Here is a 25,398-nt window from a genome sequence, read left to right as displayed (position 1 = left end):
GTCAATGGCTACTTTCGGTCTTCTCTCGGGAAAATGATCCAAATGCCCTGTCACGGCACGGCTAATCGTCTGGAGGCATCACCCTTGTCAATGGTTTCATCTTATCCTCTCAGTGAAAATGGTCAACGCACCCTGTCACGGCACGGCTATTCATCTGTCGGTTCTCGATCCTGCTGGAATAGGATTTACTATCCTTTTGCGTCTGTCACTACGCCCGGCAATCGCGAGTTTGAAGCTCGTCACAGTTATTCAATCATTGAATCCTACTCGGAATACCACAGACAAGGTTTAGACCTTTCAGATTCTCTTGAATGCCGCCATCATTCTAGCTTACACCACGAAGATTCCGATTAAGAGATCTAAGAGATACTTATTCAATTCTAATGTAGAACGGAAGTGGTTGTCAGGCACGCATTCATAGGGAATGATGATGATTGTCACGTTCATCACATTCAGATTGAAGTGCGAATGAATATCTTAGAAGCGAAATAAGAAGAATTGAATAGAAAATAGTAGTACTTTGCATTAATCTTTGAGGAACAGTAGAGCTCCACACCTTAATCTATGGAGTGTAGAAACTCTACCGTTAAAAATACATAAGTGAAAGGTCCAGGCATGGCCGAATGGCCAGCCCCCCTGATCTAAGAACCAGGCGTCCAAAGATAAAACTCAGGATCCCTAATACAATAATAAAAGGTCCTATTTATAATAAACTAGTCACTAGGGTTTACAGAAATAAGTAATTGATGCATAAATCCACTTCCGGGGCCCGCTTGGTGTGTGCTTGGGCTGAGCTTGAGTGTCGCACGTGTAGAGGCCATTTGTGGAGTTGAACGCCAGTATTTGTGCCAGTTTGGGCGTTCAACTCTGGTTTTGGATCCTTTTCTGGCGCTGGACGCCAGAATTGGGCAGAGAGCTGGCGTTGAATGCCAGTTTGCATCGTCTATTCTTGGCCAAAGTATGGACTATTATATATTGATGGAAAGCCCTGGATGTCTAATTTCTAACGCAATTGGAAGCGCGCCATTTTGAGTTCTGTAGCTCCAGAAAATCCATTTTGAGTGTAGGGAGGTCAGAATCCAACAGCATCAGCAGTCCTTCTTCAACCTCTGAATCTGATTTCTGCTCAAGTCTCTCAATTTCAGCCAGAAAATATGAATTTAACATAAAAACTAATGAAAACATCCCTAAAAGTAACTAGATCCTACTAAAAACATACTAAAAACAATGCCAAAAAGCGTATAAATTATCCGCTCATCACAACACCAAACTTAAATTGTTGCTTGTCCCCAAGCAACTGAAAATCAAATAGGATAAAAAGAAGAGAATATACTATAAATTCCAAACTATCAATGAAACAGAGCTTCAATCATATGAGCGGGACTTATAGCTTTTTGCCTCTTGAATAGTTTTGGCATCTCACTTTTATCCATTGAAGTTTAGAATGATTGGCATCTATAGGAACTCAGAGTTCAGATAGTGTTATTGATTCTCCTAGTTCAGTATGATGATTCTTGAACACAGCTATTTTATGAGTCTTGGCCGTGGCCCTAAGCACTTTGTTTTCCAGTATTACCACCGGATACATAAATGCCACAGACACATAGTTGGGTGAACCTTTTCAGATTGTGACTCAGCTTTGCTAAAGTCCCCAATTAGAGGTGTCCAGGGTTCTTAAGCACACTCCTTTTTTTGCTTTGGACCTTGACTTTAACCGCTCAGTCTCAAGTTTTCACTTGACACCTACACGCCACAAGCACATGGTTAGGGACAGCTTGGTTTAGCCACTTAGACCAGGATTTTATTCCTTTAGGCCCTCCTATCCACTGATGCTCAAAGCCTTGGGATCCTTTTTATTTGCCCTTGCCTTTTGGTTTTAAGGGTTATTGGCTTTTTGCTCTTGCCTCTTGGTTTTAAGAGCTTTTGGCTTTTTCTGCTTGCTTTTTCTTTGCTTTCTAATTTTTTTTCGCCTATATTTTTTTTTCTGCAAGCTTTGTTCTTTGATGCTTTTTCTTGCTTCAAGAATCATTTTTATGATTTTTCAGATTATCAAATAACATGTCTCCTAGTCATCATTCTTTCAAGAGCCAACATATTTAACATTCTTAAACAACAACTTCAAAAGACATATGCACTGTTCAAGCATACATTCAGGAAACAAGAAGCGTTGTCACCACATCAATATAATTAAGCTAAGTTCAAGGATAAATTTGAAACTCATGTACTTCTTGTTCTTTTGAATTAAAACATTTTTCATTTAAGAGAGGTGATGGATTCATAGGACATTCATAACTTTAAGACATAGTTACTAACTACTAATGATCATGTAATGAAGACACAAACATAGATAAGCACATAACATAGAAAACGAAAAATAGAAGAAATAAGAACAAGGAATGAATCCACCTTAGTGATGGTGGCGTTTCCTTCTTGAGGAACCAATGATGTCCTTGAGCTCTTCTATGTCTCTTCCTTGTCTTTGTTGCTCCTCCCTCATTGCTTTTTGATCTTCTCTTATTTCATGGAGCATGATGGAGTGCTCTTGATGTTCCACCCTTAATTGTCCCATGTTGGCACTTAATTCTCCTAGGGAGGTGTTGATTTGCTCCCAATAGTTTTGTGGAGGAAAATGCATTTGAGGCATCTCCGGGATCTCATGGTGATGAGCTTCCTGCGCCTCTTGAGCTCCATGAATGGGCTCTCTTGCTTGCTCCATCTTTTTCTTAGTGATGGGCTTCTCTTCCTTAATAGGAATGTCTCCTTCTATGAAAGCTCCAGCTGAGTAACATAGATGGCAGATAAGATGAGGAAAAGCTAGCCTTGCCATGGGGGATGACTTTTCGGCTATTTTGTAGAGTTCATTAGAGATGACTTCATGAACTTCTATTTCCTCTCCAATCATGATGCTATGAATCATGATGGCCCGATCCATAGTAACTTCAGATCGGTTGCTAGTGGGAATGATTGAGCATTGAATGAACTCCAACCATCCTCTAGCCACAGGCTTGAGTTCCAATCTTCTTAGTTGAACCGGCTTGCCTTTGGAGTCAATCTTCCATTGAGTTCCTTCCACACATATGTCCATAAGGACTTGGTCCAACCTTTGATTAAAGTTGACCCTTCTAGTGTAGGGGCGTTCATCTCCTTGCATCATGGGCAAGTTAAATGCCAACCTCACATTTTCCGGACTAAAATCCAAGTATTTCCCCCGAACCATTGTAACATAGTTCTTTGGATCTGGGTTCTTACTTTGATCATGGTTCTTGGTGATTCATGCATTGGCATAGAACTCTTGAACCATTAGGATGCTGACTTGTTGGATGGGATTTGTTAGAACTTCCCAACCTCTTCTTTGAATTTCATGTCGGATCTCCGGATACTCATTTCTTTTGAGTTTGAAAGGGACCTCAGGGATCACCTTCTTCTTGGCCACAACATCATAGAAGTGGTCTTGATGGGCTTTGGAGATGAACCTTTCCATCTCCCATGACTCGGAGGTGGAAGCTTTTGTCTTCCCTTTCCCCTTTCTAGAGGATTCTTCGGTCTTAGGTGCCATCAATGGTAATGGAAAAACAAAAAGCTTATGCTTTTACCACACCAAACTTAGAATATTGCTCGCCCTCGAGCAATAAAAGAAAGAATAGAGAAAGAAGAAGAAGAAAATATGGAGAAGAGGGGTGAAGTGTGTTTCGGCCAAATAGAGAGGAGAGGGTTGTGTTGTGTGAAAATGAGGAAGAATGGAGGGCTATATATAGGGGAGGGAGGGGGGTTAAGGTTCGGCCATTTAGGGTGGGTTTGGGTGGGAAATTTGTTTTGAATTTTGAAGGTAGGTGGAGTTTATGAGGTAGGTTTATGGGGAAGAGTGGATGGATGTGAGTGGTGAAGAGGTGATGGGGAAGAGAGATTGAGGTGATTGGTGAAGGGTTTTTGGGAAAGAGTGTTTATGGGATTGTGTGAAAGAGGGGTGAGAAGAAGTGGGTGGAGGTAGGTGGAGATCCTGTGGGGTCCACAGATCCTGAGATGATCCTGTGGGGTCCACAGATCCTGAGGTGTTCAAGGAATTACAACCTTGCACCAAATTAGGCATGTAAAATGCCCTTGCACACAACTCTGGGCGTTCAACACCAGGTTGGTGCCCATTTTGGGCGTTCAACCCCCATTTACTGGCCATTTCTGGCGTTGAACGCCAGAACCATGCTTGTTCTGGGCGTTCAGCGCCCAGACACTGCCCATTTTGGGCGTTCGGCGCCAGAACCATGCTCTGTTCTGGCGTTGAACGCCAGGCAGATGCTTCCTCCAAGGTGTGATTTTTCTTCTGTTGTTTTTGATTTCGTTTTCAATTTTTATATTTACTTTGTGACTCCACATGATCATGAACCTATAAAGATATATGACTAAGAAAAATATAGTTAGATAAAAATTGGGTTGCCTCCCAACAAGCGCTTCTTTAATGTCAATAGCTTGACAGTGGGCTCTCATGGAGCCTCACAGATGTTCAGAGCATTGTTGAGACTCTCCAATCATCAAACTTAGAGTTTGGATATGGGAGTTCAACACCAAACTTAGAGTTTGGTTGTGGCCTCCCAACACCAAACTTAGAGTTTGACTATGGGGGCTTTGTTTGACTCTGCTTTGAGAGAAGCTTTTTATGCTTCCTCTCCATGGATGCAGAGAGAGATCCTTGAGTTGTAAACACAAGGTTATCCTCATTCAATTGAAGGATTAATTCTCCTCTGTCCACATCAATCACAGCTCTTGCTGTAGCTAGGAAAGGTCTTCCTAGGATGATGGATTCATCCTCTTCCTTTCCAGTATCCAGGACTATGAAATCAGCAGGGATGTAAAGGCCTTCAACCTTTACTAACACATCCTCTACTTGTTTATAAGCCTGTTTTCTTGAATTGTCTGACATCTCTAATGAGATTTTAGCAGCTTGCACCCCATAGATTCCCAGTTTCTCTATTACAGAGAGGGGCATGAGGTTTATTCCTGAACCAAGGTCACACAGAGCCTCAAAGATCATGGTGCCTATGGTACAAGGTATTATGAACTTTCCAGGATCCTGTCTCTTCTGAGGCAATGTCAGTTGATCCAGATCACTTAGTTCATTGATGAACAAGGGAGGTTCATCTTCCCAAGTTTCAATGCCAAATAATTTGGCATTCAGCTTCATGATTGCACCAAGAAACTTGGCAGTTTGCTCTTCAGTAACATCCTCATTCTCTTCAGAAGAGGAATACTCATCAGAGCTCATGAATGGCATAAGGAGGTTCAATGGAATCTCTATGGTCTCTAAGTGAGCCTCAGAGTCCTTTGGTTCCTCAGAGGGAAGCTCCTTATTGATCACTGGACGTCCCAGGAGGTCTTCCTCCTTGGGATTCACGTCCTCCTCTCCCTCATTGGGTTCGGCCATTTTGGTTATGTCAATGGCCTTGCACTCTCCTTTTGGATTCTCTTCTGTATTGCTTAGGAGAGTACTAGGAGGGATTTCAGTGATCCTTTTACTCAGCTGGCCCACTTGTGCTTCCAAATTTCTAATGGAAGACCTTGTTTCATTCATGAAACTTGCAGTGGCCTTGGATAGATTAGAGACTAAGTTTGCTAAATTAAAAGTATTTTGTTCAGAGTTTTCTGTCTGTTGCTGAGTGGATGATGGAAAAGGCTTGCTATTGCTAAACCTATTTCTTCCACCATTATTAAAGCCTTGTTGAGGCTTTTGATCCTTCCATGAGAAATTTGGATGATTTCTCCATGATGAGTTATAGGTGTTTCCATAAGATTCACCTAAGTAATTCACCTCTGCTATTGCAGGGTTCTCAGGATCATAAGCTTCTTCTGCATAAGAAGCCTCTTGAGTACTGTTGGATGCAGCTTGCATTCCATTCAGACTCTGAGAAATCATATTGACTTGCTGAGTCAATATTTTGTTCTGAGCCAATATAGCATTCAGAGTATCAACTTCAAGAATTCCCTTCTTCATAGGCGTCCCATTACTCATAGGATTCCTCTCAGAAGTGTACATGAACTGGTTGTTAGCAACCATGTCAATGAGTTCTTGAGCTTCTGCAGGCGTTTTCTTTAGGTGAATGGATCCACCTGCAGAGGTATCCAATGACATCTTTGATAACTCAGACAAACCATCATAGAATATATCCAGGATGGTCCATTCTGAAAGCATGTCAGAGGGACACTTTTTGGTCAACTGTTTGTATCTTTCCCAAGCTTCATAGAGGGATTCACCATCTTTTTGTTTGAAGGTTTGAACATCCACTCTAAGCTTACTCAGCTTTTGAGGAGGAAAGAACTTGGCTAAGAAAGCCGTGACCAGCTTATCCCAAGAGTTCAGGCTGTCTTTGGGTTGAGAGTCCAACCACACTCTAGCTCTGTCTCTTACAGCAAAAGGAAAAAGTATGAGCCTGTAGACTTCAGGATCTACTCCATTAGTCTTAACAGTATCACAGATCTGCAAGAATTCAGTTAAGAACTGAAAAGGATCTTCAGATGGAAGTCCATGAAACTTGCAGTTCTGCTGCATCAGAGAAACTAATTGAGGTTTCAGCTCAAAGTTGTTTGCTCCAATGGCAGGAATGGAGATGCTTCTTCCATGTAAATTGGAATTAGGTGCAGTAAAGTCACCAAGCATCCTCCTTGCATTATTATTATTTTCGGTTGCCATCTCCTTTTCCTGTTCGAAAATTTCTGAAAGGTTATCTCTGGATTGTTGTAATTTAGCTTCTCTTAATTTTCTCTTCAGAGTCCTTTCAGGTTCTGGATCTGCTTCAACAAGAATGTTCTTGTCCTTGCTCCTGCTCATATGACAAAGAAGAGGGCACAGAGAAAATAATAATAATAATATGGATCCTTTATATCACAGTATAGAGGTCCTTGTGTTAGTAGAAGAAAAGAAGAAGAAAATCTGAACTCAGAGAGAGAGAGAGGGTTCGGATTTTTGGTGATGTGAGGAAGATATGTTAGTAGATGAATAAATAAATAGAAGGAGATGAGGGAGAAGGATTTTCGAAAATAGTTTTGAAAAAGGTTAGTAATTTTTCGAAAATTCAAATAAAAAAAACAATTAGTTAATTAAAAAGAAATTTTTGAAAAAGGGGGAAGATATTTTCGAAAATTAGAGAGAGAGAGTTAGTTAGGTAGTTTTGAAAAAGATAAGAAACAAACAAAAAGTTAGTTAGTTAGTTGAAACAAATTTTGAAAAGATAAGAAGTTAGGAAGTTAGAAAAGATATTTTGAAATCAAATTTTTGAAAAAGATAAGAAGATATTTTTGAAAAGATATGATTGAAATTAGTTTTGAAAAAGATTTGATTTTTAAAATCACAATTAATGACTTGATTCACAAGAAATCAAAAAATATGATTCTAGAACTTAAAGTTTGAATCTTTCTTAACAAGCAAGTAAGAAACTTGAAATTTTTGAATCAAAACATTAATTGTTGATGTTATTTTCGAAAATTATGTGATAAAAATAAGAAAAAGATTTTTGAAAAATATTTTTGTAATTTTCGAAAATAACTAAGAAAAATGAAAAAGATTTGATTTTTGAAAAAGATGAGATTTTTAAATTGAAAATTTGATTTGACTCATAAAAACAACTAGATTTTTTTTTTAAAAATTTTTAAAAAAGTCAAATCTAATTTTTGAAATTTTAGGAGAGAAAAAGGGAAAGATATTTTTTTTTATTTTTGAATTTTTATGATGAGAGAGAAAAACAAGAAAATGATGCAATGCATGAGAATTTTAGATCAAAACATGTGATGCATGCAAGAATGCTATGAATGTCAAGATGAACACCAAGAACACTATGAAGATCATGATGAACACCAAGAACATATTTTTGAAAATTTTTTTTAATGCAAAGAAAACATGCAAGACACCAAACTTAGAATTCTTTAATGCTTAGACACTAAGAATTCAGGAATGCATATGAAAAACAAGAAAAGACACAAAACATGCAATTGCAAAGATCAAACAAGAAGACTTACCAAGAACAACTTGAAGATCATAAAGAACACTATGAATGCATGAATTTTCGAAAAATACAAGATGCATATGCAATTAACACCAAACTTATAACATGACACAAGACTCAAACAAGAAACAGAAAAATATTTTTGATTTTTATGATTTTCTAATTTTTTTGGATTTTTTTTTCGAAAATTAATTGAAAAAGGAAAAAATAAAGATTTCAAAATTTTTAATATGAATTCCAGGAATCTTGCATTCTTAGTCTAAAGCTTCAGTCCAGGAATTAGACATGGCTCACTAGCCAGCCAAGCTTTCAATGAAAGCTCCGGTCCAAAACACTAGACATGGCCAATGGCCAGCCAAGCTTCAGCAAGATATCAGAATATACTGCTCATTACTTATCAAATATGTAACTTGCCTCTATTTTGATGGTTTGGAAGCCTCAGTCCAAAAGAATTTATGGCTTTGCAGCCAGCCAGGCTTCACATGCTTCATGAAACACTATAATTTATTCTTAAAAATTCTGAATAAATTTTTTTTTCGAAAACAGGTGAGAAAATCTTGAAATATTTTTGAAAAATTTTTGAAAAGAAAACAAAAAGAAAATTACCTAATTTGAGCAACAAGATGAACCGTCAGTTGTCCAAACTCGAACAATCCCCGGCAACGGCGCCAAAAACTTGGTGCGCAGAAATTGTGATTACACTTTGATTATGTAAAATTCATCGTTCTTTCTTCCCCTGGTAATGGCGCCAAAACATGATGCCAATACCATGGTTCACAACTTCGCACAACTAACCAGCAAGTGCACTGGGTCGTCCAAGTAATACCTTATGTGAGTAAGGGTCGAATCCCACGGAGATTGTTGGTATGAAGCAAGCTATGGTCACCTTACAAATCTCAGTCAGGTAGGGTTAAATGTGATTGGATTAGATAATTAAAAGATAAATAATAAAGGATAGAAATACTTATGTAATTCATTGGTGAGAATTTCAGATAAGCGAATAGAGATGCTTTTGTTCCTCTGAACCTCTGCTTTCCTGCTATCTTCATCCAATCAGTCTTACTCCTTTCCATGGCTGGCTTTATGTGATACATCACCATTGTCAATGGCTACTTTCGGTCTTCTCTCGGGAAAATGATCCAAATGCCCTGTCACGGCACGGCTAATTGTCTGGAGGCATCACCCTTGTTAATGGTTTCATCTTATCCTCTCAGTGAAAATGGTTAACGCACCCTGTCACGGCACGGCTATTCATCTGTCGGTTCTCGATCCTGCTGGAATAGGATTTACTATCCTTTAGCGTCTGTCACTACGCCCGGAAATCGCGAGTTTGAAGCTCGTCACAGTCATTCAATCATTGAATCCTACTCGGAATACCACAGACAAGGTTTAGACCTTCCGGATTCTCTTGAATGCCGCCATCATTCTAGCTTACACCACGAAGATTCCGATTAAGAGATCTAAGAGATACTCATTCAATTCTAATGTAGAACGGAAGTGGTTGTCAAGCACGCGTTCATAGGGAATGATGATGATTGTCACGTTCATCACATTCAGATTGAAGTGCGAATGAATATCTTAGAAGCGAAATAAGAAGAATTGAATAGAAAACAGTAGTACTTTGCATTAATCTTTGAGGAACAGCAGAGCTCCACACCTTAATCTATGGAGTGTAGAAACTCTACCGTTAAAAATACATAAGTGAAAGGTCCAGGCATGGCCGAATGGCCAGCCCTCTGATCTAAGAACTAGGCGTCCAAAGATAAAACTCAGGATCCCTAATACAATAATAAAAGGTCCTATTTATAATAAACTAGTCACTAGGGTTTACAGAAATAAGTAATTGATGCATAAATCCACTTCCGGGGCTCGCTTGGTGTGTGCTTGGGCTGAGCTTGAGTGTTGCACGTGTAGAGGCCATTTGTGGAGTTGAACGCCAGTATTTGTGCCAGTTTGGGCGTTCAACTCTGGTTTTGGATCCTTTTTTGGCGCTGGACGCCAGAATTGGGTAGAGAGCTGGCGTTGAATGCCAGTTTGCATCGTCTATTCTTGGCCAAAGTATGGACTATTATATATTGCTGGAAAGCCCTGGATGTCTACTTTCCAACGCAATTGGACGCGCGCCATGTTGAGTTCTGTAGCTCCAGAAAATTCATTTTGAGTGCAGGGAGGTCAGAATCCAACAGCATCAGCAGTCCTTCTTCAACCTCTGAATCTGATTTCTGCTCAAGTCCCTCAATTTCAGCCAGAAAATACCTGAAATCACAGAAAAACATACAAACTCATAGTAAAGTCCAGAAATGTGAATTTAACATAAAAACTAAGGAAAACATCCCTAAAAGTAACTAGATCCTACTAAAAACATACTAAAAACAATGCCAAAAAGCGTATAAATTATCCGCTCATCAAGAAGCAACATAAAGAAAATTACAACAAAAAAATAGAGGAATCATGAATGTAACAACATAGAGTTGAGAGATAGAAGAAGAAGAAGAAAGCATGAATTGAAACCTAGATCTAGATTATTGAACTAAACCTAATCCTAATTCTAATCCTAGAGAGAAGTGAGAGCTTCTCTCTCTAAAACTAACTTTTCCTCCAAAACTACTCTAAACTAAACTAATTTGTGAAAGTATGTTAATTTTCCTTCAATCCTTGGCTTAAATAGCATCAGAAATGAGTTGGATTGGGCCCACAAGGCTTTAGAATTCGCTGGCCACGAGTTGCATTAAGTAAATTATGTGGCACCATCGGTGCGTATGCGTACCGTGCACATGCGCGCCCCTATCCGCGATGCAACTATGGCAAATATTATATCATTTCGAAGCCCCAGATGTTAGCTTTCCAACGCAACTAGAACCGCATCTTTTGGACATCTGTAGCTCAAGTTATGATCGATTAAGTGCAAAGAGGTCGGCTTGACAGCTTTTGCGATTCCTTCATTTCTTCATGAGTTCTTCATTTTTCCATGCTTTTCGTTCGTTTCCTTGATCCAATCTTTGCCTCCTAAATCTGAAATCACTTAACAAACATATCAAGGTATCTAATGGAATCAAAGGTAAATCAAGATTAAACAATTTAGGACCTAAAAAGCATATTTTCACTCTTAAGCACAATTAAAGGAGAATTTACAAAACCATGCTATTTCATTGGATAAATAGGAGAAAGGTTGACAAAACTCTCTAAATTCAACACAAGATAAACCCTAAATATGGGGTTTATCAACCTCCTCACACTTAAACCAAGCATGTCCTCATGCTTAAACCAAGAGAAAGCAAAGGATATCAACATTTATTCAATGAGGTCTAACTAAATGCACCCTACCTATATGCAACTATCTACATGAATGCAACTAAATGCAAAATCATTCTACCTACTTGGTTAAAAATAAATCAATCCTCCAAGACATACATGCACAATTAGGGCTAAGGTCCCTTGTCGACTCATGAATCCTACCAATTTAAATATCAAAATGAAGTTCAAGTAGACTTGCAAGAAGAATGCTCATGAAAGCCGGGAATCATGGAATTGAGCATCGAACCCTCATCGGAAGTGTTTGCACTCTAGTCGCTCAAGTGTGTATTCTCTCAATTCTCCCCTAATAATGCTTTCTAAGATTTGTTTTTCTTCTAACAATCAACATATATTTCATGCATGCATACAAGTATCATGAGGTCTTTTCTTTAGGTTGTAATGGGGCTAGGGTCAAGGTAAGGATGCATATTTGGTCAAGTGAGCTTGAAATTTGAATCTTTCATAAGCTTAAACTTCCCACCTAACCTATGACATCCTATACAATTTCAAAGCTAACCTAACTATCCATTTTTCTCACTTTTTCACATACTTATATATTCCTTTTCATTTCACAACACTTATGCATTGACCCTTATTGAGCTTTGCTTTGGGGCATTTTGTCCCCTTTTATTTCTTTCTTTTTCTTTGTTTCTTTCTTTTTCTATTTTTTTTCTTTTCTTTTCCATATTGTTTTTTTTCTTTTCCTTTTCCTTTTTCTCATTTTTCTTTCTATATACAAGATCATCAATGCATAAGGTTTTACATTCATTACACATGAGCATGTACCCAATTCCCAATATTTATAGCAAAAATACAAAACTACCTTTTTATTCACCCAATGTCCCAAGATTTCTCGCACTTAAATGACACACACACACACACACACTAGCCTAAGCTAATCAAAGATTCAAATTAAGGACTTTTATTATTTTCTGCTTTAAGGCTTGTAATGTGCTAAAATTATAAATAAAGTGGGTTAAGCATATGCTCAAATTGGCTAACAATGGAAGATAAAAGGTAAGGCCATTTGGGTAAGTGAGCTAAATGAAATGACGGCCTCAATCATATAAATGATGAATACACAAAATAATGGACATAAAGAATCAAACAAATCAAAGATCACAATCATAGAAAGAGAACAATGCACACAAGAAGGGAAAATAAGTGGTTATAAGATGTAACCACACCATTAGGCTCAAATCTCACAAGCTTGTGTTCTTAGCTCAAAAATCATGTTCCAAAATAAATTCTTTCAAGCAAGTTCAACAAAAAGTTTTCAAATTGGTAGGTTTCCCTTCTTGGAAAAGAAATCATCACCCTAACTAAGTAGTCCTAATAGGAAAGAAATGGTAAAAATATGTACAAATTCTAACTAACATGCAACTTATCATGCAATGCAACAACTATCTAACGAAGAAAATAAAAAAAATTGGTGTTGAAAAGAAAATTGTTACCTATGAAGATCGGTCGAACGACCTCCCCACACTTGAAGATTGCACCGTCCTCGGTGCATGCAAAGAAGAACAAGGTGGATGGGTTGCTACAATTGATGAGCTTCTTCAAAAGGTTGTGCGGATGACTTGTTCGTTGCCCAATTTCGAAGCTTTTCCTTTTCCTCCTTTCTTGGTGGCCAACCTAAAGGAAGAGAAAAAGAAAGAGAATTAAGCCTATAACAAAGATATCAAAGCAAAGAGAACATAGGCGGGGGCTAATGCCAAATAAGGGTAAGGTTCTCACTACATGGTAGCTACAACATGTAGATAAGAAAGCAATATAAGCAAATGCATATCAACTACTACTTGATGCAAGAGTAAAGTCAAAGCATGAAGAGCATATTGAGCATCAAGAGCAAACAAGAAAGAGTGGGTCATGAAAAACAATATTAGGTCATATCAATGCATAAAGACACAAGAGTCATACAAGATTAAGCATTGATTTAAAAGTTTCATCACCCAACAATATCAAACAAGTCAAGAGGTACCAAAATAACACAAGAAATTCTCAATGATTGAATAGGAAAATTCAACACCAGTATTAAAATAAGAAACTTAAAAAAGGAAAATTACAACAAGCTATAAAATCAAAATTAAAATGCAATGAATGAAAGTAAGCAAATGCAATAAAAGAAAATGGAAGAAAAGAAAAAAATTTTTCTTTTTTTTTAGTATTTTATTTATTTATTTATTTTTTATTTAATTTTTTTTTTCAAGAGAGGAAGAAGAAAGGTAGAAAGAAAGAAGAAGAAAGGAGAAAGGAGAAAAACAGGGTGCAAATCCACGCGTAAGCGCCATGCGTGCTTATGCGTGGATGCGACAGGAGCAATCCGCGCGTAAGCGCCATGCGTGCTTACACGTGGATTGAAAATTTTTTTTCGAGAGTAACGCGTACGCGTCATGTACACGTACGCGCGAGTGGTTTTGTGCCAAAGGCACAATGCGCGCGCAGCGTTCGCACAACTCTCAGGTTTTTGGCTTGGGGGTGGAATTTCTCAATCCACGCATACGCGTACATGGCGCGTGCGCGTGGGTAGGCGAAAATGCTTGATGCATGCGTACGCGCGCAATGCGTGTACGCGCGGATGGTGCTCTTTTTTTTCTTCAAAATTTTTCTATGTTTTTGCACCAATCCAAGCATTCTAAACCTCCAAACAACTACCAAAACACCATAAAATCTTATTTAACATACTAAACTACCAAACAAACTCAACAAATCAATCAAAACATGAAATTAAACTATTGTAACCAATATGTGCAAAAAAGAAAAAAAAAGAAAGATTTTACCATGGTGGGGTGTCTCCCACCTTGCACTTTTGTTTATTGTCCTTAAGTTGGACTTATGGGGAGCTCCTCTCAAGGTGGCTTGTGCTTGAAACTATCCTTGAACATCCACCAATGCTTGAATCTCCAATAAGCTCCATTCTTCAATTTTAATATCTTCAAGCTTGGATGGAGTTCTTCACAAACCATGGGCTCCCAAATTTGATTTTCCTGTGCGATCTGGGATCCCACACCTTATTTTGACACCCGTCCTTAAGTTGATCATCATTATTCCATCCGGGTGGCATGGCCTTGGAATTCTCAAAGAAGCTTCCAAACAACTTCCTAGACCCATGCAATTTGGTTCTCCACCAATCATTGCTCTTGAATTTTGAGCTTGCAACCATCATGAGTTTAGAATGACATTTCCAACTACTACACAACTCTTTCCTACTCTTAACTCCACAAAGAGCTCTAAGTTGACCATTGATGAGCGGATAATTTATACGCTTTTTGGCATTATTTTTAGTATATTTTTAGGAGAATCTAGTTACTTTTAGGGATGTTTTCATTAGTTTTATGTTAAATTCACATTTCTGGACTTTACTATGAGTTTGTGTGTTTTTCTGTGATTTCAGGTATTTTCTGGCTGAAATTGAGGGACTTGAGCAAAAATCAGATTCAGAGGTTGAAGAAGGACTGCTGATGCTGTTGGATTTTGACCTCCCTGCACTCAAAGTGGATTTTATGGAGCTACAGAACTCAAAATGGCGTGCTTCCAATTGCGTTGGAAAGTATACATCCAGGGCTTTCCAGCAATATATAATAGTCCATACTTTGCCCAAGTTTAGACGATGCAAACTGGCGTTCAACGCCAGCTCTCTGCCCAATTCTGGCGTCCAGCGCCAGAAACAAGTTGCAAAATGGAGTTCAACGCCCAAAATGGCACAAAAGCTGGCGTTCAACTCCAAGAATGACCTCTCCACGTGTAGACTTCAAGCTCAGCCCAAGCACACACCAAGTGGGCCCCGGAAGTGGATTTATGCATCAATTACTTACTTCTGTAAACCCTAGTAGCTAGTTTATTATAAATAGGACCTTTTACTATTGTATTAATCATCTTTGGAATCATCTTTGGATTATCTTTTGATCTATTGATCACGTTTGGGGGCTGGCCATTCGGCCATGCCTGGACCTTCATTACTTATGTATTTTCAACGGTAGAGTTTCTGCATTCCATAGATTAAGGTGTGGAGCTCTGCTGTTCCTCAGAGATTAATGCAAAGTACTATTGTTTTTCTATTCAATTCATCTTATTTCGCTTCTAAGATATTCATTCACACTTCAACCTGAATGTGATGAACGTGACAATCATCATCATTCCCCATGAACGCGTGCCTGACAACCACTTCCGTTCTACATTAGATTGAATGAGTATCTCTTGGATCTCTTAATCAGAATCTTCGTGGTATAAGCTAGATTGATGGCGGCATTCATGAGAGTCCGGAAAGTCTAAACCTTGTCCGTGGTATTCCGAGTAGGACTCAGTGATTGAATGACTGTGACGAGCTTCAAACTCGCGATCGCTGGGTGTAGTGACAGACGCAAAAGGAGGGTGAATCCTATTCCAGCATGATCGGGAACCTCAGATGATTAGCCGTGCCGTGACAGGGCATCTTGGACCATTTTTACAAGAGGAGGGGATGTAACCACTGACAACGGTGATGCCCTTGCATAAAGCCAGCCATGGAAAGGAGTAAGACTGATTGGATGAAGACAGCGGGAAAGCAGAGATTCAGAGGAACGAAAGCATCTCTACACGCCTGACTGAGATTTACAAGGTGACCATAGCTTGCTTCATACCAACAATCTCCGTGGGATCGACCCTTACTCACGTAAGGTTTATTACTTGGATGACCCAGCGCACTTGCTTGTTAGTTGTATCGAAGTTGTGACAAATTATGAATTGAGATTAGAGCACCAAAGCCTTTGGAGCCTCTACCAGAGATCACAATTTCGTGCACCAAGTTTTTGGCGCCGTTGCCGGGGATTGTTCGAGTTTGGACAACTGACGATTCATCTTGTTGCTCAGATTAGGTAATTTTCTTTTTGTTTTCTTTTCAAAAAGTTTTCAAAATTCTTTCAAAAATTTTTCCTTTGTTTTCGAAAAAAAAATCATGCATTCATAGTGTTCTTCATGATCTTCAAGTTGTTCTTGGTAAGTCTTCTTGTTTGATCTTTGCATTTGCATGTTTTGTGTCTTTTCTTGTTTTTCATATGCATTCTTGAATTCTTAGTGCCTAAGCATTAAAGATTTCTAAGTTTGGTGTCTTGCATGTTTTCCTTGCATTAAAAATTTTTCAAAAATGTGTTTTTGATGTTCATCATGATCTTCAAAGTGTTCTTGGTGTTCATCTTGACATTCATAGCATTCTTGCATACATTCATTGTTTTAATCCATAACTTTCATGCATTGCATCATTTTCTTGTTTTTCTCTCTCATCATAAAAATTCAAAAATAAAAAAAAAATTATCTTTCCCTTTTTCTCTTTTAAAATTTCGAAAATTAGATTTAATTTTTTCAAAAATTTTTAAAATCTAGTTGTTTTTATGAGTCAAATCAAATTTTCAATTTAAAAAAATCTTATCTTTTTCAAAATCTTTTTCAAAAATCAAATCTTTTTTTTCAATTTTTTTAGTTATTTTCGAAAAATTTCAAAAATATTTTTCAAAAATCTTTTTCTTAATTTTACATCATATTTTCGAAAATAACATCATCAATTAATGTTTTGATTCAAAAATTTCAAGTTTGTTACTTACTTGTTAAGAAAGATTCAAACTTTAAGTTCTAGAATCATATCTTGTGATTTCTTGTGAATCAAGTCATTAATTGAGATTTTAAAAATCAAATTTTTTTCAAAAAATAATTTCTATCATATCTTTTCAAAAATATCTTCTTATCTTACCTTTTTCAAAAAAAAAAATGATTGCAAAATATATTTTCTAACTTCCTAACTTCTTATCTTTTCAAAATTTGTTTCAACTAACTAACTAACTTTTTATTTGTTTCTCATCTTTTTCAAAACCACCTAACTAACTCTCTCTCTCTCTCTATTTTCGAAAATATCTTCCCCCTTTTTCAAAAATTTCTTTTTAATTAACTAATTATTTTATTTTTTAATTGAATTTTCGAAAAACTACTAACCTTTTTCAAAACTATTTTCGAAAATCACTAACTCTTTTTCAAAAAAATTATTTTTAAAAATCTTCTCCCTCTCTCATCTTATTCTATTTATTTATTCATCTACTAACATCTCTTCCTCACATCACTCACCAAATTCGAACCCCCTCTTCTATCTGTGTTCGAATTTTTTCTCTTCTTTTCTTCTTCTACTAACAATAAGGAACCTCTTTACTGTGACATAGAGGATTCCTCTTCTTTTTTTTTTCTCTTCTCTTTCTTATGAGCAGGGACAAAGAAAAAGGCATTCTTGTTGAAGCTGATCCAGAACCTGAAAGGACTCTGAAGAGAAAACTAAGAGAAGCTAAATTACAACAATCCAGAGACAACCTTATTGAAAATTTCGAACAAGTAAAGGAGATGGCAGCCAAACCCAACAACAATAATGCAAGGAGAATGCTTGGTGACTTTACTGCACCTAATTCCAATTTACATGGAAGAAGCATCTCCATTCCTACCATTGGAGCAAACAATTTTGAGCTGAAACCTCAGCTAGTTTCTCTGATGCAGCAGAACTGCAAGTTTCATGGACTTCCATCTGAGGATCCTTTTCAGTTCTTAACTGAATTCTTGTAGATATGTGATACTGTTAAGACTAATGGAGTAGATCCTGAAGTCTACAGGCTCATGCTTTTCCCTTTTGCTGTGAGAGATAGAGCTAGAGTATGGTTGGACTCTCAACCTAAGGATAGCCTGAACTCTTGGGATAAGCTGGTCAAGGCTTTCTTAGCCAAGTTCTTTCCTCCTCAAAAGCTGAGTAAGCTTAGAGTGGATGTTCAGACCTTCAGACAGAAAGAAGATGAATCCCTCTATGAAGCTTGGGAGAGATACAAAGGACTGACCAAAAAGTGTCCTTCTGACATGCTTTCAGAATGGACCATCCTGGACATATTCTATGATGGTCTGTCTGAATTAGCTAAAATGTCATTGGATACCTCTGTAGGTGGATCCATTCACTTAAAGAAAATGCCTGCAGAAGCTCAAGAACTCATTGACATGGTTGCTAATAACCAGTTCATGTACACTTCTGAGAGGAATCCTGTGAATAATGGGGTGCCTATGAAGAAGGGAGTTCTTGAAATTGATACTCTGAATGCCATATTGGCTCAGAATAAAATATTGACTCAGCAAGTCAATATGATTTCTCAAAGTTTGAATGGAATGCAAGCTGCATCCAACAGTACTCAAGAGGCACCTTCTGAAGAAGAAGCATATGATCCTGAGAACCCTGCAATAGCAGAGGTAAATTACATGGGTGAACCATATGGAAAACACCTATAATCCATCATGGAGAAATCATCCAAATCTCTCATGAAAGGATCAAAGGCCTTAACAAGGCTTTAATAATGGTGGACAAAACAGGTTTAGCAATAGCAAGCCTTTTCTATCATCCACTCAGCAACAGACAGAGAACTCTGAACAAAGTACCTCCAATTTAGCAAACTTAGTCTCTGATCTATCCAAGGCCACTGCAAGTTTCATGAATGAAATAAGGTCTTCCATTAGAAATTTGGAAGCACAAGTGGGCCAGCTGAGTAAAAGGATCACTGAAATCCCTCCTAGTACTCTCCTAAGCAATACAGAAGAGAATCCAAAAGGAGAGTGCAAGGCCATTGAATTAATTACCATGGCCGAACCCACAAGAGAGGAGAAGGACGTGAATCCCAAGGAGGAAGACCTCCTGGGACATCCAGTGATCAATAAGGAGCTTCCCTCTGAGGAACCTAAGGAATCTGAGACTCATCTAGAGACCATAGAGATTCCATTAAACCTCCTTATGCCATTCATGAGCTCTGATGAGTATTCCTCTTCTGAAGAGAATGAGGATGTTACTGAAGAGCAAGCTGCCAAGTTCCTTGGTGCAATCATGAAGCTGAATGCCAAATTATTTGGCATTGATACTTGGGAAGATGAACCTCCCTTGTTCACCAATGAACTAAGTGATCTGGATCAACTGACATTGCCTCAGAAGAAACAGGATCCTGGAAAGTTCATAATACCTTGTACCTTAGGCACCATGATCTTTAAGGCTCTGTGTGACCTTGGTTCAGGGATAAACCTCATGCCCTTCTCTGTAATAGAGAAACTGGGAATCTATGGGGTGCAAGCTGCTAAAATCTCATTAGAGATGGCAGACAATTCAAGAAAACATGCTTATGGACAAGTAGAGGACGTGTTAATGAAGGTTGAAGGCCTTTACATCCCTACTGATTTCATAGTCTTGGATACTGGAAAGGAAGATGATGAATCCATCATCCTAGGAAGACCTTTCTTAGCCACAGCAAGAGCTGTGATTGATGTGGACAGAGGAGAATTGATCCTTCAAATAAATGAGGACAACCTTGTGTTTACAACTCAAGGATCTCTCTCTGCATCCATGGAGAGGAAGCAGAAAAAGCTTCTCTCAAAGCAGAGTCAACCAAAGCCCCCACAGTCAAACTCTAAGTTTGGTGTTGGGAAGCCACAACCAAACTCTAAGTTTGGTGTCAAACCCCCATATCCAAACTCTAAGTTTGGTGTTGGGAGGTTTCAACAAAGCTCTGCACATCTGTGAGGCTCCATGAGAGCGCACTATCAAGCTATTGACATTAAAGAAGCGCTTGTTGGGAGGCAACCCAATGTTTATTTATCTAATTTTCATTGTTTTTCATGTTTTATTAGGTTCATGATCATGTGGAGTCACAAAATAAACATAAAAATTGAAAACGGAATCAAAAATAGCAGAAGAAAAATCACACCCTAGAGGAAGACCTTACTGGCGTTTAAACGCCAGTAAGAAGCATGTTTTGGGCGTTCAACGCCAGAACAGAGCATGGTTCTGGCGCTGAACGCCAGAAATGGGCAGCATCTGGGCGTTTGAACGCCAGAAATGCACCCTAGAGAAGAGCTGGCGCTGAACGCCCAGAACAAGCATGGTTCTGGCGTTCAACGCCAGAAATGGGCTACAAATGGGCGTTCAACGCCCAGAACAAGCACCAATCTGGTGCTGAACGCCCAGAGTTGTGTGCAAGGGCATTTTGCATGCCCAATTTGGTGCAAGGTTGTAAATCCTTGAACACCTCAGGATTTGTGGACCCCATAGGATCACCTCAGGATCTGTAGACCCCACAGGATCCTCACCTACCTCCACTCACTTCTTCTCACCCCTCTTTCACACAATCCCATAAACACTCTTCCCCATCACCTCTTCACCACTCACATCCATCCACTCTTCCCCATAAACCTACCTCATAAACTCTACCTACCTTCAAAATTCAAAATCAATTTCCCACCCAAACCCACCCTATATGGCCGAAACTTACCCCCTCCCTTCCCTATATAAAGCCTTCCATTCTTCCTCATTTTCACACAACACAATTCTCTCTCCCCTCTTGGCTGAAACACAACCCCTTCTCCCTCTCCTCCATATTTTCTTCTTCTTCTTCATCTATTCTTTCTTCTCTTGCTTGAGGGCGAGCAAAATTCTAAGTTTGGTGTGGTAAAAGCATAAGCTTTTTGTTTTTCCATTACCATTGATGGCACCTAAGACCGGAGAATCCTCTAGAAAAGGGAAAGGAAAGACAAAAGCTTCCACCTCCGAGTCATGGGAGATGGAAAGGTTCATCTCCAAAGCTCATCAAGACCACTTCTATGATGTTGTGGCCAAGAAGAAGGTGATCCCCGAGGTCCCTTTTAAATTCAAGAGAAATGAGTTTCCGGAGATCCGACATGAAATTCAAAGAAGAGGTTGGAAAGTTCTAACAAACCCCATCCAACAAGTCGGCATCCTAATGGTTCTAGAGTTCTATGCTAATGCATGGATCACTAGGAACCATGATCAAAGTAAGAACCCGAACCCAAAGAATTATCTCACCATGGTTCAGGGGAAATACTTAGATTTTAGTCCGGAAAATGTGAGGTTGGCGTTCAACTTGCCAAACATGGAAGAGAACGCACGCCCCTACACAAGGAGAGTCAACTTTGATCAAAGGTTGGACCAAGTCCTCATGGACATATGTGTAGAAGGAGCTCAATGGAAGATTGACTCAAAAGGCAAACCGGTTGAACTAAGAAGACTGGACCTTAAGCCTGTAGCTAGAGGATGGTTGGAGTTCATTCAATGCTCAATCATTCCCACTAGCAACCGGTCTGAAGTTACTATAGACCGGGCCATCATGATCCATAGCATCATGATTGGAGAAGAGGTGGAAGTTCATGAGATTATACCTCAAGAACTCTACAAGGTGGCTGACAAGTCCTCCACTATGGCAATGTTAGCCTTTCCTCACCTCATTTGCCACCTATGCAATTCGGCTGGGATTGACATAGAGGGAGATATCCTCATTGAAGAGGACAAGCCCATCACTAAGAAAAAGATGGAGCAATCAAGAGAGCATAGAGAAGCTCATCATCAAGAAATCCCTGAGATTCCTCAAGGGATGCACTTCCCTCCACAGAACTATTGGGAGCAAATCAACACTTTCCTAGGAGAATTAAGTTCCAACATGGGACAATTAAGGGTGGAACATCAAGAGCACTCCATCATCCTTCATGAAATAAGAGAAAATCAAAAAGCAATGAGGGAGGAGCAACAAAGACAAGGAAGAGACATAGAAGAGCTCAAGGACATCATTGGTTCCTCAAGAAGGAAACGCCGCCATCACTAAGGTGGACTCATTCCTTGTTCTTATTTCTTCTATTTTTTGTTTTCTATGTTATGTGCTTATCTATGTTTGTGTCTTCATTACATGATCATTAGTAGTTAGTAACTTTGTCTTAAAGTTATGAATGTCCTATGAAACCATCACCTCTCTTAATTGAAAAATATTTTAATTCAAAAGAACATGAAGTACATGAGTTTCGAATTTATCCTTGAACTTAGTTTAATTATATTGATGTGGTGACAATGCTTCTTGTTTTCTGAATGAATGCTTGAATAGTGCATATGTCTTTTGAAGTTGTTGTTTAAGAATGTTAAATATGTTGGCTCTTGAAAGAATGATGACTAGGAGACATGTTATTTGATAATCTAAAAAATCATAAAAATGATTCTTGAAGCAAGAAAAAGCAGCAAAGAACAAAGCTTGCAGAAAAAAAAAGAAGAAAAAAATAGGCGAAAAAAAAAATAGAAAGCAAAGAAAAAGCAAGCAGAAAAAGCCAAATGCTCTTGAAACCAAGAGGCAAGAGCAAAAAACCAATAACCCTTAAAACCAAAAGGCAAGGGCAAATAAAAAGGATCCCAAGGCTTTGAGCATCAGTGGATAGGAGGGCCTAAAGGAATAAAATCCTGGCCTAGGTGGCTAAACCAAGCCGTCCCTAACCATGTGCTTGTGGCGTGTAGGTGTCAAGTGAAAACTTGAGACTGAGCGGTTAAAGTCAAGGTCCAAAGCAAAAAAAAAAAAAGAGTGTGCTTAAGAACTCTGGACACCTCTAATTGGGGACTTTAGCAAAGCTGAGTCACAATCTGAAAAGGTTCACCCAATTATGTGTCTGTAGCATTTATGTATCCGGTGGTAATACTGGAAAACAAAGTGCTTAGGGCCACGGCCAAGACTCATAAAATAGCTGTGTTCAAGAATCATCATACTGAACTAGGAGAATCAATAACACTATCTTAACTCTGAGTTCCTATAGATGCCAATCATTCTGAACCTCAATGGATAAAGTGAGATGCCAAAACTATTCAAGAGGCAAAAAGCTACAAGTCCCGCTCATTTAATTGGAGCTATGTTTCATTGATAGTTTGGAATTTATAGTATATTCTCTTATTTTTATCCTATTTGATTTTTAGTTGCTTGGGGACAAGCAACAATTTAAGTTTGGTGTTGTGATGAGCGGATAATTTATACGCTTTTTGGCATTGTTTTTAGTATGTTTTTAGGAGAATCTAGTTACTTTTAGGGATGTTTTCATTAGTTTTATGTTAAATTCACATTTCTGGACTTTACTATGAGTTTGTGTGTTTTTCTGTGATTTCAGGTATTTTCTGGCTGAAATTGAGGGACTTGAGCAAAAATCAGATTCAGAGGTTGAAGAAGGACTGCTGATGTTGTTGGATTCTGACCTCTCTGCACTCAAAGTGGATTTTCTGGAGCTACAGAACTCAAAATGGCATGCTTTCAATTGCGTTGGAAAGTAGACATCCAGGGATTTCCAGAAATATATAATAGTCCATACTTTGCCCAAGTTTAGATGACGCAAACTGGCGTTCAACACCAGCTCTCTGCCCAATTCTGGCGTCTAGCGCCAGAAACAAGTTGCAAAGTGGAGTTCAACGCCCAAAATGGCACAAAAGCTGGCGTTCAACTCCAAGAATGACCTCTCCACGTGTAGACTTTAAGCTCAGCCCAAGCACACACCAAGTGGGCCCCGAAAGTGGATTTATGCATCAATTACTTACTTTTGTAAACCCTAGTAGCTAGTTTATTATAAATAGGACCTTTTACTATTGTATTAATCATCTTTGGAATCATCTTTGGATTATCTTTTGATCTATTGATCACGTTTGGGGGCTGGCCATTCGGCCATGCCTAGACCTTCATTACTTATGTATTTTCAACGGTAGAGTTTCTGCATTCCATAGATTAAGGTGTGGAGCTCTGCTGTTCCTCAGAGATTAATGCAAAGTACTACTGTTTTTCTATTCAATTCATCTTATTTCGCTTCTAAGATATTCATTCGCACTTCAACCTAAATGTGATGAACGTGACAATCATCATCATTCCCCATGAACGCGTGCCTGACAACCACTTCCGTTCTACATTAGATTGAATGAGTATCTCTTGGATCTCTTAATCAGAATCTTCGTGGTATAAGCTAGATTGATGGCGGCATTCATGAGAGTCCGGAAAGTCTAAACCTTGTCCGTGGTATTCCGAGTAGGACTCTGGGATTGAATGACTGTGACGAGCTTCAAACTCGCGATTGCTGGGCGTAGTGATAGACGCAAAAGGAGGGTGAATCCTATTCCAGCATGATCGGGAACCTCAGATGATTAGCCGTGCCGTGACAGGGCATCTTGGACCATTTTCACAAGAGGAGGGGATGTAACCACTGACAACAGTGATGCCCTTGCATAAAGCCAGCCATGGAAAGGAGTAAGACTGATTGGATGAAGACAGCGGGAAAGCAGAGATTCAGAGGAACGAAAGCATCTCTACACGCTTATCTGAAATTCTCACAAATGAATTACATATGTGTTTCTATCCTTATTTTCTGTTTAATTAGTATTATTTTCGAAAACTCCATAATCAATTATTATCCGCCTGACTGAGATTTACAAGGTGACCGTAGCTTGCTTCATACCAACAATCTCCGTGGGATCGACCCTTACTCACGTAAGGTTTATTACTTGGACGACCCAGTGCACTTGCTGGTTAGTTGTATCAAAGTTGTGACAAATTATGAATTGAGATTAGAGCACCAAAGCCTTTGGAGCCTCTACCAGAGATCACAATTTCGTGCACCAACCATCGTTTTCAATCAAACCATATTCAAGTGAGAAAGTAAAGCTTAGGGATAAGAATTTTACCCACTTGAATGTTGTGTAGGATGGTGACTTGGGAAGGGGTGGTCCTAATGATCTTGCAATCTCCACTCCTTTGTGCTCTTCCTTGACTATATCCACCTCTTCGCAAGCTTCTTAAATTTCAACATTTTCCCCTTTATCACTTGGCTTGGTATGGTCTTTAAGGAGTTCAATTCCTTGCTCAATGGGAGGTGATTCAATTTTGGATAGGAATTCATTGATGAATGAGTCCATTTCTTGATTAACCTCTTCATATTCTTTAATTTCGATATACACCATGCCAACTTTTTCCTCTTGGTAGCTCTCTTTCGATTCACTCTCTTTCTCATTGCTCACCAAGGGTATGGGAGGTTGTGCACATTCTTCTATAATTTCAACTTCATGTCCAATGGGAGAGGATTCCATTGTAGAGAGAAATTCATCCATAATTGAATCCATCTCTTGATAAGCCTCTTCTAAGTCTCCAACTAAGATATGCCTTGGAGGTTGCGCACCCTCCTTAACATCAATATCAAGCTTCTTGGAAGAGTGCTCCATGATGTTGCATTCCCATGGACTTTCAACATCTCCTAAATCTTCAACCACTTCTTCCTTTTTTTCAATGATCATAGGCTC

General features: G+C 38.7%; 2 non-coding genes across 2 annotated transcripts; one reads left to right on the top strand and one right to left on the bottom strand.

The window, feature by feature from the left end:
- Positions 1-6,172: 6,172 nt before the first annotated feature.
- On the top strand, positions 6,173-6,280 carry LOC148573640 (small nucleolar RNA R71). Its single transcript, XR_015905941.1, has one exon. It is a non-coding gene; the product is annotated as a small nucleolar RNA R71 (small nucleolar RNA).
- An 11,755-nt stretch (positions 6,281-18,035) lies between these two features.
- On the bottom strand, positions 18,036-18,143 carry LOC148573639 (small nucleolar RNA R71). The gene has a single exon (XR_015906747.1). It is a non-coding gene; the product is annotated as a small nucleolar RNA R71 (small nucleolar RNA).
- Between the last annotated feature and the right edge of the window lie 7,255 nt (positions 18,144-25,398).

Source organism: Arachis ipaensis, chromosome B2, assembly GCF_059453495.1.
Source record: "Arachis ipaensis isolate K30076 ecotype BB chromosome B2, ASM5945349v1, whole genome shotgun sequence".
NCBI lineage: Eukaryota > Viridiplantae > Streptophyta > Magnoliopsida > Fabales > Fabaceae > Arachis > Arachis ipaensis.
Note: the sequence above shows the minus strand (reverse complement) of the source record. Positions and strands in the feature narration are given on the sequence as shown.